Source organism: Sciurus carolinensis, chromosome 16 (assembly GCF_902686445.1).
Source record: "Sciurus carolinensis chromosome 16, mSciCar1.2, whole genome shotgun sequence".
Classification (NCBI taxonomy): Eukaryota; Metazoa; Chordata; class Mammalia; order Rodentia; family Sciuridae; genus Sciurus; species Sciurus carolinensis.
Window position 1 is genome coordinate 48,095,391 of NC_062228.1, and position 10,364 is coordinate 48,105,754.

At 39.3% G+C, this 10,364-nt stretch overlaps 1 non-coding gene and 2 pseudogenes across 1 annotated transcript; 1 reads left to right on the forward strand and 2 right to left on the reverse strand.

Moving 5' to 3' along the window:
* Nucleotides 1-442: 442 nt before the first annotated feature.
* Nucleotides 443-6,919, reverse strand: LOC124966106 (S-methyl-5'-thioadenosine phosphorylase-like; annotated as a pseudogene).
* Nucleotides 6,920-7,832: 913 nt separating this feature from the next.
* Trnaa-ugc (transfer RNA alanine (anticodon UGC)) lies at nucleotides 7,833-7,905 on the forward strand. Its single transcript has one exon. It is a non-coding gene; the product is annotated as a tRNA-Ala (tRNA).
* A 30-nt stretch (nucleotides 7,906-7,935) lies between these two features.
* LOC124967202 (testis-expressed protein 30-like) lies at nucleotides 7,936-9,387 on the reverse strand (annotated as a pseudogene).
* Between the last annotated feature and the right edge of the window lie 977 nt (nucleotides 9,388-10,364).

The following is a 10,364-nucleotide window of genomic DNA, read 5'->3' on the forward strand; positions in this document are numbered from 1 at the left end:
AGTTTTTAAAGAGAAATTTCTGGGAGTACCCAACAAAGTGCATCATTTCTAAGCCTTCTGATGCATTTTTACCAAACTGCCCTCCAAAAAAGATTGTACCAACTTACAATAAATAGCCAGAGTCCCATTTCTTCCTCATATTCCATGGAAATGTAGGAAAGCAGAATTACCCTTGAACCTTTATTGTTGCAAATTTAATGGGGGAAGTGAGTATTTTCCCCAAAATGTAAGACTTCCCCCAAGCTTATTGTCCATGTGCTTTTCCTCTGTCCTCTGGAGCAGTCTGTCTTTAAGGCGGAGACTCCAATGCGTTCAGTGTCTTTCCACACATACTCTCCTTTTGCAGGCAAGGAAAGAAAGTGGCATGTTTTTCCTAAGTTTTTGTTTGTTTTGTTTTCCCCTCAAGTTAAGCAAAATACCCAAAATGACTGGAAAGTCTTCTTTACTTCTGGGCAGTCACACTGTCTGAGTGTCTTGGTAATAAAACAGAAAACTGGGCCATATTCTTCAGGTTATGGAGGGCTTCTGACCATTCCATGGATCCTCTCTGAGGTATGGCAGTGAGGAGTAAGCTTTTGGCTTTATTGGCATTTTCTTTCAGGGTCTTTAAAACCCAGTCCAATGAAACTGCTTCCTCAGGCTCCTTCCAGCAATCATAATCTGTTGCCACGGCGATGGGTACATAGCAGTTCAGGCCTCCATAGCAAGAACCAAGGAACTGTGGTCATATGGATAATATCTGCCTCCTGGGTGCAGAACAGGAAGCTTTCTGCCCAGGAGTTAAACTGAGTTCCCTCGATTGTGACTATTGTCCCCTTTGAGTGGCACCAGAGTCCTAGCTTCTTAGCAGTCTCTATGAGGCCCTCTCTTGTTTTGGGGCAGAATGGCTTGGCCAATGGAATATGGCATACTCCTCTGGCACAGGAACGACATCCATCATAGAAGGTCTGGGGCCTCATGGTGGTCCTGTTGATGAACTGATTGACAATGATGACCGAGCTGAATCTCCTCCCTCAAGGAGCCACAGGTTGTTGTCACTATGACCCGCGTGCAGCCCTCCTCCTTCAGAGCCCAGATATTCACCAGATAGTTGACTTTTGAAGGCATGATGGTGTGCTGCCTTCTGTGTCTTGCAAGGAGGACGCAATCAACATTTAAAAAAAAAAATTTTAGATGTTGATAGACCTTTATTTTACTTATTTCTTTATATGTGGTGCCGAGAATTGAACCCAGTGCCTCACACGTGCTAGGCAGGTGCTCTATCACTGAGCCACAACCTCCTCTCCAACAATCAACATTTTTTTATCTTCCCCCAAATTAAGGCATCAGATGGCCACATATTTTCCAATTCTTCCTTCTAAAATTTCTCCATCATCCAGGCCTGTTCCACCAATTATTCCAAGCTTCACGCAGTGTTAGCGGCACCCCAGACCCCATCTGCGCTGGGGAGAGGCTGCCAAGGGTGAACGCGCCAGGCCCAGAACGGCAGCGGGGCCAGGCACACGGTGCGGGCTGTACTTATCTTTTATGTTCTTCAACCTCGCATGACCCACAGAAACTGGTGGGGACCCCACATCTGGGAGCACTGCACCCAGAGGTGACAGTAAACCTGCCCACTGAAAGGAGTTGCATCCCAATTTCTCAACACACCCAAGAAATCCCTTCCAGGAACCCCTGATGTAAACCAATGGACCTTTTGCAGAGTTTCTCCTGCATCAAAGCAGAGGTCTGGGCACTTTGGCAGGATTTCCAGCCACTCCCCATTCTGTCCTGGTAAATTCAGCTGTTGTGGTTTAGGTATGAGGTGTCCCCCTGGCCAAAACTCACATGGTGAGACAATGCAAGAATTTTCAGGGAATAAAATAATTAGATTATGAGTGGTATAACCTAATCAGTGGATTAATTCACTGATATGGATTAGCTGGCTGGTAACTGTGGGGTGTGCCTGGAGGAAGTGGGTCACTGGGGATGTGTTTTGGAGTTTATATTTTGTCCCTGGTGCATAGAGCTGTCTGCTTCCTGGTTGCCATGTCCTAAACAGCTTCCCTCTGCCTTGCCCTCCACCATGATGTTAGCCCAGAGCAATGGAATTGATGGAAATTGTGAAACTGTCAGTCAAAATAAACTTTTTTTTTCTCTAAGTATTCTTGTCAGGTCTTTTGGTCACAGCAACAAAAAACTGACTAACACACCAGTCTTGGGTATTTTGTTATAGTAATGGAAAATTAACTAAATATCCAAAAGAATTACAAAATGCCAGATTAAGACCTTTTGAATTCATTGGGCTTTAATTAGATCCTAGCATTGTAATCTGTTAAGAGTTATTTCAGTCTGCTAAGACTGATCATCTCACTCAACAAGAAGGGGGCAGTCAGTGGGAATTTGCTAAACCAGTGTGTTTTAAGTAGTCCCCTAACTGCTGACCTGCCCCAGGAAAAAAGAGACAGGTGGCTCTCACATAAAACATCTGAAGATGAAGGAAAATCTGCTTCCTTATTCTTGGGGGAAGTTGGTAGTTGGGGCTTTGCTCAGATATTGTATTGAGTGGAATCTGTCTACCACCACATCCTTACTGTTTCAAGAAACTTTATTCAAGTAGGAATCAAAGAGATTCATAAAACCCCAAATATTCAGGATACAATAAAGACTTGTTTTAAGAACCAGAAAAAAAAAAATCTCAAAGCACATGATAAAGTATAATCAACAGACACCAGAAAAGATATGTCAAATATACTTGAATTATTTGACAATGATTTTTTTTTTCAATGCTGGGGATGAAACCCAGGGCCTCTCATGCTAACTTAGGTACACCACTAAGCTACATCTCCAACCCCTATGGATTTTAAACTATCATGAAAATGTTTCTCTAAGTGGTAACAAGCACCTTTGAAATAAATGAAAAAAGTAAATAAACAGAAGCTACAAAAAGAAGATCCAAATGAAATTTTAAAACTGAAAACTACAATAAACAAAATGTAAAATTTTCTAGAAAGGGACTGGGGCTGTAACTCAGTGGTCGAGTGCTTGCCTCACATGTGTGAGGCACTGGTTTCAATTCTTAGAACCACAAAAATAAATAAATAAAGATACCATGTCCATCTACAACTACAAAAAAAAAAATTAAACTCACTAGAAAGAAGTGGGGCACAGTGGGGTGCACCTGTAGTCCCACCTAGAGCCTGAGTAGCTTGGCGTGGGGGGAAGCAGTCACCACACTTGGAGTTTTATTCAGAAGCATGTTTGCATCCTGCAATTCTTCCACCAGGATGACTATAGATCAAAAGTGTCATCACAGAACAGGGGCACAACTGTCCAATGAAGAAAAAAAATCTGATGCCACCTGCAAGAATGTGGTAGGTGCCTGCTGCTTTTCCTGTCATGTCATCTCCAGCATTGAACAGAAAACAGGAAGCCCCAGCAGTTGGACAAAGTGTAAAAGCCAGAAGATACAGGCAGAGCTGCAGGACATCTGCGATGAAGTTCTGGAGTCTTGGATTTCCCAGCATATCCCACATGGGCAAGGGAAAGGGTTCCTTAAGAGGAATGGGCTGGCTGCAAAATAAAAAGCTATGAAGTTTACCAGAAACAACGACAGAAGGTAGAATTATCTTAGAAGCAGGGGCATGATTTCAATCAAGCCGTCCATAAGGGTCCGGCTCTAACAAACAAGGAGGCCCGATTTGGTTTATTATAGTGGTACAGATGAAAAAGGGACTGGTAGGAGCTTCTTCCATGAAAAACAGGATGGGGGTGGAGTTAAGCAAGCCATTTGGCTCTAGCCGGTCATTCCCACATCCAGGGCTTTGCATTTGAACTTCAGTGGTGAATCAACACAGGATAACCACATGACTCAGGCAGTTCCTGAGCCCAGATCTTCCTAATAGCTCAACCAAGCTTGGTTCCCATATGAGCCATGGATGGCTTCCGGCAGTTGGACAGGGATCTTATTCCTAATGTCATAGTAAGGTGTTCTGCTTGTAAAGGAGACAACAAACTACCATGTGGAGCATGTGGTTAGTAGGAAAGGAATGCAACTGAGATGCCCAGTTGGACTTGGACTGGCACTTAATTTCTTAGTCTTTTACTTTGAGAGTCAAAACTCTCAAAAGTTTAGTTGCAGATAGACACAATACCTTTCTTTCTTTCTTTCTTTCTTTCTTTCTTTATTTATTTATTTTTATGTGGTGCTAAGGATCAAACCCAGTGCCTCATACATGCTAGGCAAACACTGAGCCACAACCACAGCCCAAGATTGTAAACTCTTTAAAAAAATACCCACAGTCTAACAAATAGGGTACTTTGTGACTGCAGAACTGGATACACTCTTCTTGAGAGTTTTACAAAAACAGTGCCCCAATCACAGTTACTTAGGACAGTCTCACTTTATGGATCTCTGAGATATCCATCAGGGAGGTGAAGGGGAAGTCAGTGAGGGAGAGAACCCATGTCTACTGTGCTTCATGATCTGTTCAGTGTTGCTCCGCACCACCCACATATACCCCTTTGCTCAATTCAAAAAAATAAAATCATGTGTGACCCAATCCTTTCTTTCTTTCCCCCACTCACTTTTTGAATCCTAGTGTTTTCTGCAGTTATCCTGTGCCTGCCCCCATCGTATGTGCGTGTGTCAAGGGAAGATTGCTTATCTCTTCAGGTCATGAGACTTCAGATAGAGAGGAACCATACTTAAGGAACTATATCCTAGAAATTGAATCCGAGGAGACTTAGCCACATCTAGATCTGATTCAGATCAATGCTGAAATGGGAGGAGACTTTGGAAGCCCTGGAGAAGTGCAGGCATGTGGTTTTCATGTGGCGAGATGAGAATTTTTATGACTGTAGGGCATAAAGAGCAGATCATAGTTGGCAAAGATGGATACAACAGTGTTTCCTACACCATGTGGTCCTCTATAGTATGTTCTTACCATTTTCCCATCAGGAGGTGGAATCAAATTCCTGTTCCTTTGAATTTGGGTTGGCTGCCATGCTGCAGTACTCCCCAGACCAAGTCAGAAAGGGCCATGTAGCTTCTACCCAGTTCTCTTAGAACACTCTCTCTTGGGATATTCCTCTTGGAATGAACCATCATGCCATGAGAAACTCAAGACACACGTAGGTGCTCCTGTTGACAGTTCTACCAGATTGTTCTTCAAGACAAGTTCACACTTTAGACAGGAATGGGAAGGACTCATTCCAGCCCTGACTGGACTTCCTCAAATCGCCCCACTAGAGATTCTAAATATCATCTAGCAAAGAAAATCCATTCCTACTGTGTCTTTCTGAATTTTTGCGCCACAGAATCTATAAGCATAATAAAAGAGTCAACTGTCTTATGGTACTCAATTTGGGGTGGTGTGTTATACAACAATAAACAGAATACTTAAGTCTTTTGAAAATTAAAACAAAAAGTGATAACATGGCTTTTCAAAGGGGAATTGATGAAATGGGTTGGATGGGATACAGATTGATGCAAAATATCTCCAAGTATACTTTGTTTTATGATTTTAAAGTCATGGAAATATTTTACATTTTAAAAACATTAAATTGGATATAAAAACAGCAGTCCTTAAACAAGGAAAATAAACAATGAATCTGTGCATCAAGTTAGTGAGAACTATTTTCAAAATTTTTAGTTGTAGATGGACACAATACCTTTATTTATTTATTTATTTTCATGTGGTGCTGAGGAACAAACCCAGTGCCTCACACATGCTAGGCAAGAGCTCTACCACTGAGCTATGACCCCAGCCCTCAAACTACTATTTTGACTCTACTTTCTTAGATAGTGATGTAAAGCTTTTTTTCACTCAGCATTTATTATTAGTATTAGCATTGGTATTAAGTTGCTGCAGCTATTTTGTGCCTCTTAGAGAACATAGCTATGATTGCATTGTTGAAATTCAAGTTTTTTCAATGTAAAAGAAAAAGCTACAAGAAAGTTTAAAAATCATGTGATATTAATCTGAATTGGAAGTAATGTGAACTCATGGTTTTTCTTCCTGTAAGTTAAAAATTTTTAATTAAACTGTTACACAAACATGTATAAATAGATGTACACCTTGAATTTTCACAAACTGAGAGTCAGTTAAATCAGCATCCAACTCAAGTGACACAACATTACTAACATGCTCAGAAAAACCCATGCCTTTTCCATCACTACTACTCCTAAGCCACACACCACCTCCCAACCACTATCCTGGTTTCTAACTACATAGAATTTTTGTATTTTTTTATATGAATGGAACCATACAGCATGTTCTTTTTTAAAACAAAATTATTTAGTTGTTGATGGACCTTTCTTTGATTTATTTATTTACATGTGGTTCTGAGAATTGAACCCAGTGCCTCACACATGCCAGGCAAGCGCTCTACCATTGAGCCACAACCCCAGCCCCAGCATGTTCTCTTTTTTACCTATCTTCTTTTGCCCAAAATTATGCTTTTGAGATTTATCTGTATTGTTGCAGAGTTAGGTAGTTTGTTCTCATTGTAGCGTTGGGTTGACTTACGACTTTCAAATCTGCAGAAAATCATCAATCCCAAATTCAGAAATAGATGATGATAAGACATGTTGCTACAGCCAAGGAAACATATATTGTACCACCTCTAACATAGCTAACCACTTGGAATAAGGTCTAAAATCTCCTGTCTTCCCAGTCACCTATTTTGCTTATAGCAATATCTGATAAAGCGGGTTCATATTCCAAAGAAACATTCATACAATTTCACATCAAGAGTGAAAATGGACATGGTAAAGTTTACTTGAGATAACAAAGTTAAGTAAAGTCAAATGAATTCTCATTACTTCACTCTTTGGATAAGTTTATAGTTTTATTTCTAAAAAAATGAATTGATTTTAATATGCAGTACATACCATCAAGTCCGTTTCCTGGAAAATGGCTTCAAAATAGTGTTTCATATTCCATTTGAGAAATGTTGGATTAATTGTCATATCTTAAAGCCCTCACAAAGGCAAATAGGCTAGATGGGAGTAAAACCACTCAAATTTCGTTCTGTGTTATGTTTGAAAAGTTGATAGATCAATTATGTAATAATGCAATACTCTGAAGTTTGAGTGACACTGCCACTTTGGGCTGGGGTTGTGGCTCAGTGGTAGAGCACTTGCCTAGCACATGTGAGGCACTGGGTTCGATCCTCAGCATCATATTAAAAATAAATAAAGATTTTTTTTTAAAGTCTTCATTATCTTGACAAGGAATTTAAAAGTGTTGGGTTATAATTTTGCAAACATAGAATTCATTCTATCCTTAAATATATAGAAAGCCCCATAAGAATTAAGATATTGGGGCAGAATCTTCTTATACTGTGTCATTCTCAAGGTAGAATGCCTGCAATGTATAATTAAGGTAGGATGGACTAGGCCCAAGATATTCCACACATGATTTACTATATTGATTTAAATAAGCCACTGGATATGATTTATTAGAAGTTTGATTTACTAGATTTATCTTCATAAGGAAAGTCTATATTTTATTTTTGTGGGACCCCTCATCTAGTTTTATAATCAGTTTTAGGCTATTCTCATAAAATAATATGGTAGAAACAATGTAGTAAAGGTTTTTTTTTTTCCTCACAAAAAATCAGATTCTAAATGTATTTTTTAGAAGGGATTTTTTAAAAGTATTTTTTTAGTTGTAGATGGACACAATACATTTATTTTTATTTTTATGTGGTGCTGAGGAGATTGAACCCAGGGCCTCACACATGAGATGCAAGTGCTCTACCACTGAGCTACAACCCCAGTCTCGATATCTTTTTTTTTTAAAACAAAATTCAAATGTTTAATTTTTTCAAAGCTTAACTATAGGGCTGGGGATATAGCTCAGTTGGTAGAGTGCTTGCCTTGCAAGCATGAGGCCCTGGGTTCGATCCCCAGCACCACCAAAAAAAAAAAAGCTTAATTATACTAGTGAAAATAAATTATACACCTTTAATATTTGTATTTCATGTTCATATAACTATACAACTATAACAGTGCTTTCTATACAACAGTGCTTTCAAAAGACATTTTGTAAAGTATATTATTTTCACAATTAAAATGTGTTTCAAAAATATGGCAACATTGGGGCTGGAGGTATAGCTCAGTTGGTAGAGTGCTTGCCTTGCAAACACAAGGCCCTGGGTTCAATCCCCAGCACCTCAAAGAAAAAAAAAATAGGGGAACATTAGTCTGATATATACCTCATAATGCTGAGAGGTATATTGTTCTTTTTCAAATTAACTGTACTTGTATTCAAAATAGCATGGCTTTTAACTAATGACAATTATTTCTTGTCCATTTCAGTGATTTCTTGGATCCAAAACAAAATCTGTGTATTTATTTCTTTAGAAACATCATGGGTGACTGTCCTCTCACTGCCACGGATTGATTTGCCTTCTCAATCCAGTGGATTTATTGGGAGTTTGTGTTTTCTGTGCCACTTTCTCCAACAAGTTCTCACACATTTCATCTGCTGAACCTGACACAAACAGTACGGAAGAGATCTTCATCTCTGAGTGTATGCTGTTGTTTTGGATGGTGCACCGGATAAGATACAAATGAGACCTGGAACCAAACCATCAGCATCTTCCAGCTCAGTATGACTCACTACAGAAGCAGCTGCTCTTGAGCCCACTGACGACCTCCGAGGAAAACACCTTCAAGTTTTGATTCTCCTGAGGTCTTTAGGTAATTCAAAACTGCTTTATGTGCCTTAATTCTATGTACAATATTAAGACCTTTACAGGTAAAACTCGGGCAAAAAAAAAAAAAAAAAAAAAGTCATGAGATGCAAGATGACCAGTGTGACATCAAATGAGGAAGATTCATATTTCCTGATGCTCCATGTGTAAGAATTATTCCGCTAAGTACCAAACAGGCATCCAGTAATTTATCTCCAAAAGCTATTTTTAACTTAACCTCTGTATGGATCATTTGCACTGTCGAATAATGAACCTAAAGTGCATCACATCTGGGAAGCGAAGGTCAGGTCCCCGGCAGGCAAACGCGCAGCCGGCGCCCGACCGCCCTCCTCTTCTCAGCACGAGCACGCTGCCAGCGCCACCCCGCGCCTGTCCCCAGCGGCGCACCGGAGGGAAATCTTTTAACGGTCTTCATTTTTCTTCCATTTATTGGTTTACGTTAAGTTTTCTTCAGCATCGTAAGGCAATTTTGATATTTTTTCCAGAAAATAATTATAAATTTTTGATATTTAAAAATGTGTACAGTGTGTAAATATGGACTCAGATACAAATTTTGTATAGAGTAGAAAAATCTTTTTTATATTTTTAGTTGTAGATGGACACAATACCTTTATTTATTTTTATGCGGTGCTGAGGCTGGAACCCAGTGCCTGACACGTGCTAGGCAACACTTCACTCCACCACTGAGCCACAACCCCAGCCCCAGAACCACTTTTTTAAAAATTGGTACTGTGGATTGAACCCTGCAGTGCTTAACCACTGAACCACATCCCTGGCCCTTTTTATTTTTATTTTGAGACAGGATCTCGCAAAATTGCTCAGGGCCTCACTAAACTGCTGAGGCTGGTTTTGAACTTGCAATCCTCTTCCCTCCACCTCCTGAGTTGCTGGGATTACAAGCCTGTGCACATCCGGCAAGAACAAGTTATAATTTTTAAAATCCATAGCTGTCATTTTCCCATTCATATAGTTTTAATTTTGTCATTTTTCTTATTTGCCTTTTTTGATGAAAACTACCAAGTTCTTGATGTTGTGATGCCCTTTTAAAAGAAAACATCATTGACTAAAGTCTGTGTTTTTATTTTTATACCAGTGCTGACAATAGACATGTGCAAACCCCATAATTTAAAAAATTCCAATAGCCACATTAAAAAGCAACAAGTAGTGAAATTAATCTGAATGTATTTTAAAATGCACTATACTATATCATTGAAATGTATCATGTATTGAGCCATATGTCTAATATATTATCATTTCAATACAAAAAACTGAGATACTTAACATCCTTTTTTAGAACTTGATCTTCAAAATTGTGTTTTTATATTTAACACCATTTTAATTTGGACTGGCCACATTTCAAGTGTTCAATATCTCAATTTCAAGTGATCAACATGTTACTAGTGACTACAACATTAGTGCAGGTCAAGTTCACATTTCCACCTTTAGTCAGTCACTGCTTTTTAAAAAAAAAATTTGTTTTATGTGTAGGTAGACACAATACCTCCATTTCATTTCTATGTGGTGCTGGGGATTGAACCCAGGGCCCCAGGCATGCTAGGCTAGTGCTCTACCACTGAGTCACAACCCCAGCCTGCTGCTTTTCTTTACTTATTTTTTAAACATATGGAATGCCTACTGTGTGACAGATTACTGTAATTGAT